The 5,762-nt window shown below is 49.0% G+C and overlaps 1 pseudogene; it reads left to right on the top strand.

The window, feature by feature from the left end:
• Nucleotides 1-1,014: 1,014 nt before the first annotated feature.
• On the top strand, nt 1,015-1,540 carry LOC141373382 (divergent paired-related homeobox-like; annotated as a pseudogene).
• Nucleotides 1,541-5,762: the final 4,222 nt, after the last annotated feature.

Below are 5,762 nucleotides of genomic sequence, written 5' to 3'. Positions count from 1 at the left end.
GTGGTGGTAGAGGAGAGATGACAGCAAAGAGTTACAAGGGAACTCTCTGCGGAATGAAAATATTCTATATCGTGATTCATGGTACTGTTTATCCGAGCCTATGTGTGTCAAAAATCTGTACACTTCAAATGGGTGCATCTTATTGTGTATAAGTCATGCCTCAGTAAAGTTGATCACATTTTGTGTGGCCTGACTTCGGTCTGACCTGTCCAGGACGCCGTCGCTGACCCATCCTGTGCTGCCCCCCCTTGCTCCTCGTTAGCATGCCCCAGGGCCCTCCGGGACGGTCTGACAGCCTGACGCTCGCTGCTTAGGGCCAGGCGCACAGCGGCGGTAGATATCTGAGGACAGGAGAGGAACCGAATTGATGGTGTTTGCAAAAGTGACAGACACATCTGCCAGGAAGTAGAGTCACTTCCTCTGACCCTCAGTTTCCCCCTCTCTAATAGGGATGGGGCAAGGGGACCACAGGATCTCTCTCCTTTTTATCTCTTATCATCTCTTTCGCCCTGCTGTCTCTATCTCAAGCTCTCCTGCTTTGGGTCTGCTCTTCTTTCTGTCTCTGTCTTTCATCTGGCTCTCATCTCTGCCTCCTTCCTCTTTCTGGGTCTCCACTCGGGCGCTCAGTGACAACTCCAGTGCCCCCACAGGTACCCGGAGAAGCGAGGACCCTGCTTCCCTGCCCAGTCCTGGCAAGTCGGACCAATGGAGTGGTAGCCGGTCCGCTGGCTCTCCGGGGCCGCAGCATGGGAGCGATGAAAGCGTGTGAAGGGGAAGGGGGGCGTTTTTTAAAGACACCACGAAGGAGACACACAGGCCTACTGGGCCCTGTCACACAACTCTGAGTCACCAGGAAAAGCCGTGTCAGGAGGCCCTCTTGGCCTGCATGGCTCTGTGCGGCCTGGGTTCTGTGTCCAGCCCGGAACCCACTCACAGGACTGAGCCTAATGGCTTGGTTAAGAATACATGATTGACTTGACACAGGACCAGAGCATGGGGATCCAGCTAGATGGGATGGCAGGCACAGGGGACCTTCCTAATGAAACATTCACAAAGGAAACGAACCATGTTCACTGAGAAACAACTGGCAGATTTAGAATTCTTGTTCAGCAAGAACCCATACCCCGCTCCCAGCCTTCAGAAAGAAATGGCCTCGAAACTGGAGATACATCCCACCGTACTGCAGGTTTGGTTCAAGAACCACAGAGCAAAAGTCAAGAAAGCCAAACAACAGCAATTAGCTGGGGTGGAAGTCAAGACCAGCTCTTCCAAGAGACACACGGATGCCGCTCCAGGAGCCCCCGATGGTGCCTACCCTGCTTCCCTAGTTTATACAGATCACCCCATACCTTCCTTCCAACTCAGCATATGCTCCAATTTTAAGGCTCTCTCAGACCATTCTTCTGGCCACAAAATAGTCCATTTCGGCTGCTGCCGAGATCCTAACATCTACTCCCTATGTCCCATTACGGAATCCCAAATTCTTTCCACAAACTTCACTGCTAATTCTTTGGGTTCTTCATCTCCACAAAGAACTTAGTGAGCAAAGCCAGACACAAAAGGTTACCTGCTGTAACGATTCGCACTGATTCCAGACAAAAGACAGAGTCAGGATCTATGCAACATGGAGGCATTTCAGAAACGGGCTTCGTGAAAAAAAAAAAAAAGACCCACAAGTGCCCGTGGGGTGGAACTGAGTGGCAAGAGTCGCTCAACGAACTCTTGCGATGGGGATGTTTCATGTTGTAATTCGGATGGCAGGAACCTGCATGTATAAATTCATCCAAAGACACAGAACTGTAATATTGTATAACATACACCACAAAAAAAAAATCATGTGACAGGACGGAAGCATCAGCTAATGCCACTGGCAGTAACCATTTTGCAATATATAAATGTATCAAATCAACACATCATACACCTTACACTTGTATCTCAGTAAAGCTGGAGACAATTTTTAAATTATATCTCAATAAATACATACAATGAGACTAAAAAAAAAAAAAGAATACATGATTGATTGTTGTCCCCATGAGGCTCGAGTTCCTCCTCAACTACTTGGTAGCTGGTGGCCCTACGTAAGTTACTGCACTTTTCCCTGTCTCTGTTTCCTCATCTCTAAAATGGGAGTAAAGGTGTGCCTGGGAGCCTCAGTCGGTTAAGCGTCTCCCTTCAGCTCAGATCATGATCTCAGGGTTCTGAGACCCAGGAGAGACTGTGTGTGTGGGGGGAAGGGGGAGTATTCTCACTGAGAAGGGTCAGACTGGACTTTACAAAACTGGTGTCATCTATCTTGGACTGTGGTAGCCCGGGCAGATGTGGGGAAGTACAATAGCAGGTGCAAAGGCCCAGCAGTGGGAAGGGAAAGGGTACCTATGGGGACGGCGAGAAGCTCAGTGTGACTGTCACTCAAGTTATAGGAAGGGGCTTTGTGGTGAATAAGGCAAGAACGGTGGGCCAGGGCTATCCAAAATGCATGCCCACCCAGCTTCATTCATTCCTTGATTCCACATTTACTAAGTGTCCAGTTTGTGCCAGACAACATTGTAGGTGCTTGGACATCTATCCCCTTTCTTAGATAGCATGCTCAGCACTAAGTTAAGAAATCTGGCTTCCTTCTCATTCGATTACTAAAAGCTATGGTGGAAGAACAGTCATCCACCTTCTCTGGAACTCAGTTTCCTCATCTGTATAGTGCGCATGGCTCCCGCTTGTTTGTTCATTTTAAACAAATGCTTTTGAACAGTAATTGTAAGCCCTGTGGGGGCTGCCAGGGATGTGAGAGGACTCAGAGCCCATCTGGGCTGCCTGCCAGGAGCTGAGGCTGGTGCCTATGAGGCTCAGGGGGATGGAAAGGAGCCAAGTGGAATCATATCCACCATCTCTGATCCTTGGCAGCACGAGGCTGGGTACTTTGCTTCTCCCAGGTCAGTCCCACCATAGTCTTGTTTCCCCAGGACTGTACACTGGGGGGTCCTGCTGCACTGGGTGGCAGCGCGTGGGGGCCCGGGTGAACACCAAGTAGATCTCCTTAGGCAGACCAAGGGAGCCAAGGACTTTGGCTGCCCTGGGACTTCCAGGAGAGCAGAAGTTCCTGCCTCTAGCTTTTTCTCCTGTGTCCCTTAAACATCCCTCCAACATGATGCCGACCACATTGGGGTTCTGTACGCCAATGAGCCCCTTGGAGACAGGGACCGGGTCTGATTTGTTTATGCCCCAGCATATCATAGAGACAGAGTAGCAGCCCTGCAATTGTATGTTGAAGGAAGAAGAGTAATAGAACTGGAGAAAGAAATCGAGGGAGAGGGACATCACCCAGCAGGAACCTGGCCCATGAACTTAGAGGAAGCCCAACTGGCCAGCCCTCCTGGCCCTAGAAACCAGCCACGGAGAACGCTCAAAGTGCATCCTGTATGGCCCTTACCAGGAGAGAGAAATGTCTCCACAAGTACACAAGCTGTGAGTTACAGCCCCTTCCTGAGGCAGCCTGGGAAATGCAGGCGTTCATGGGGATGGGGCTACTGGACGTCTGGTCTCCACAGGTACTCTCTGCGCTCCGTGGGGAGGAGAGCGCAGGTAGGGAGGGGGCTTCAAGAGTCACAGCGCAGGCCTCTCTAGGGTGATTCTGGGGGTTTGGAGCCAGCCACTCATTGGGAGTGACTCAGCTATGGTCCATGTACCTGCTCCCTTTCTAACCAGCATCTATGACCTTGTATCATCTTATCAAGGTAGGTAGGAACATGGGCCTTAGGGAACTGAAAGACATGCTTCTTTCAAGTCCCTGCTGTCACCAAGGGAGGAAGAGGAGGAGAAAAAGGGGAAGGAAAGGAGAATATGGGCTCTGAAGCCAGACAGGCCTGAGTTCAAATCCTCACTTCACCTTTGTGACCTTGGGCACATCGCTTTACCACTGAGTCTCCACTTCCTCTCAGGGAGAATCCTGACATAATGCTCAGGTTAAGAGCAATGGCTCTGGAGCTAGACTGCCCAGATTTGAATCCTTGTTTTCCTATTGGCTGTGTGACCTCGGGGAAAGTTACTTAACCTCTCTGTTCCTAATTTCAAGCCCAAAACATGAGGAATAATAAAAGTCTCTGCCTCTTAACATTTGTTGTGGGGACTAAGTTAACAAATGTAAAGGGCTTAGAACAGAGCAGGTGTGTTCACTAAACTGTTGTTACTTCGCTGAGAACTATGCGTGTTTGCAGGTGAAACGGCATGTTTGCTTCTGTCCCTTCACAGGGTTATTGTGAGGTCTAAATGACGTTCTGAGGAGGACTTGGATGGATGTGGATGAACAGGATTTTGCACATGTGTGTCTGGACATGCATAAATGCATTTTTACAACAGCAGGGTCGGGTCTAACAGTGCCTTTGCTTCCTTTGTTGTGCTCCCCGATGTCTAGCAGAAGGCCCCAGATATAGCAGGGACGGTCAGTAGACCTTGTCCCTGTGATTCTTCATTGGACAGGGGATCATATCTGGTCCCTGGCCTTGAGGAGCTCCCAGCCATGGGTACACATGACCAACATACAAGTTGGTCGTAATAAATCTGTAAGAGGACGACGAAAAGGACCAGAGAGAGGATTATGTAAAGTCGAAGGAGAAAAATGTCACTTTCACAACAGGATTCTGGGAAGGTTTGCTGCAGGATGGGGAGGGGCTGTGGGGCAGGGTAGGCTTCAAGCTGTGTTTTGAAGGATACACACAGGGCTTTGAACCCATGGAGGGTTTGGAGGCAAAGGAAGCCATGTGAGCAAAGCAAGCAGGCTGGGAAATGTGTATTTGTGTGTGTGTGTGTGTGTGTGTGTGCACAGACACTCCCGTTTTGTTTTGTTTTCTCCCTTATGGTATAAAGGAAAATAGGAAGGGCCTAGGTTATTGCTTGATACCTAACTTACTGGCTCAGATACGGTGGCATATGATGGTATGGTCTAGAGTCCTGAATTCTGGTCCCAGCTCTGCACTTACTAAGCTATGTGAACTTGAGCAAGTCCCTTATCAGGGCCCCAATGTCCTCATTTGTACCATGAGGACCAAGTGATTTCTGAGGGCCCTGAAGCTCCAACACCCTTGAATACCTGATGTCATCTTTTCCATTGTGTTTTTAATTAGTCCCTCTCATCCTCCTGGCCTCAGACCACCCATGAAGAGGCAGGACACAGAGCTCTCCCCAAATTCATCCTTTTCCTGGAGTTCAGACTCTGACCAGGAAGTGGAAAACAGGATTTCCTCTGAGGATGTTCTCTGCGACCCAGACATTTCCGGTTTGGGGAATGGAGAGGAGGAGATAGGGAACATCACCCGTGCTTCCAAACCCTAAAGCCCCTTTTTGTGGGTTTGAGATTTCCTTCCACGCTGAACTTTGAACTCCTTAAAAACAGGGACTATATAATTCAGAGCTGGAGAAAGACATGTTGGTACCCCTTAGAACAGATATCACTCAACATTTTGGTGGTGAAAACGGAATTCTTTTCCTTTTTAAATTGTGAAATATACTAAGCATTATAAAAAGTAGGGAAATTTCCTTTTCCTCACCTGTGACTGCAAATCCTTCAAAATCCTTCAAGGTCCAACTCCAATGCTGTCTCTTGCAGAAGCCTCTCCCTCCTCTGGACTTGAAACCACTCCTCACACCCTATATTTCTGCATCATTGTTTCATAATCACAGAATGCCAGATAGGCTAACCCTTTACCTCAAAAATTGGGAAGTAAAAGCCTAGTGATAAGAGGTGACGTGCCCAACGTCATAGAATTTGGGGC

Source organism: Callorhinus ursinus, unplaced genomic scaffold (genome assembly GCF_003265705.2).
Source record: "Callorhinus ursinus isolate GAN/ISIS: 27379988/994484 unplaced genomic scaffold, GSC_fseal_2.0 scaffold9, whole genome shotgun sequence".
Lineage (NCBI taxonomy): Eukaryota > Metazoa > Chordata > Mammalia > Carnivora > Otariidae > Callorhinus > Callorhinus ursinus.
The sequence above is the reverse complement of the archived record's forward strand: the minus strand, read 5'-3'. Positions and strand labels throughout refer to the sequence as shown.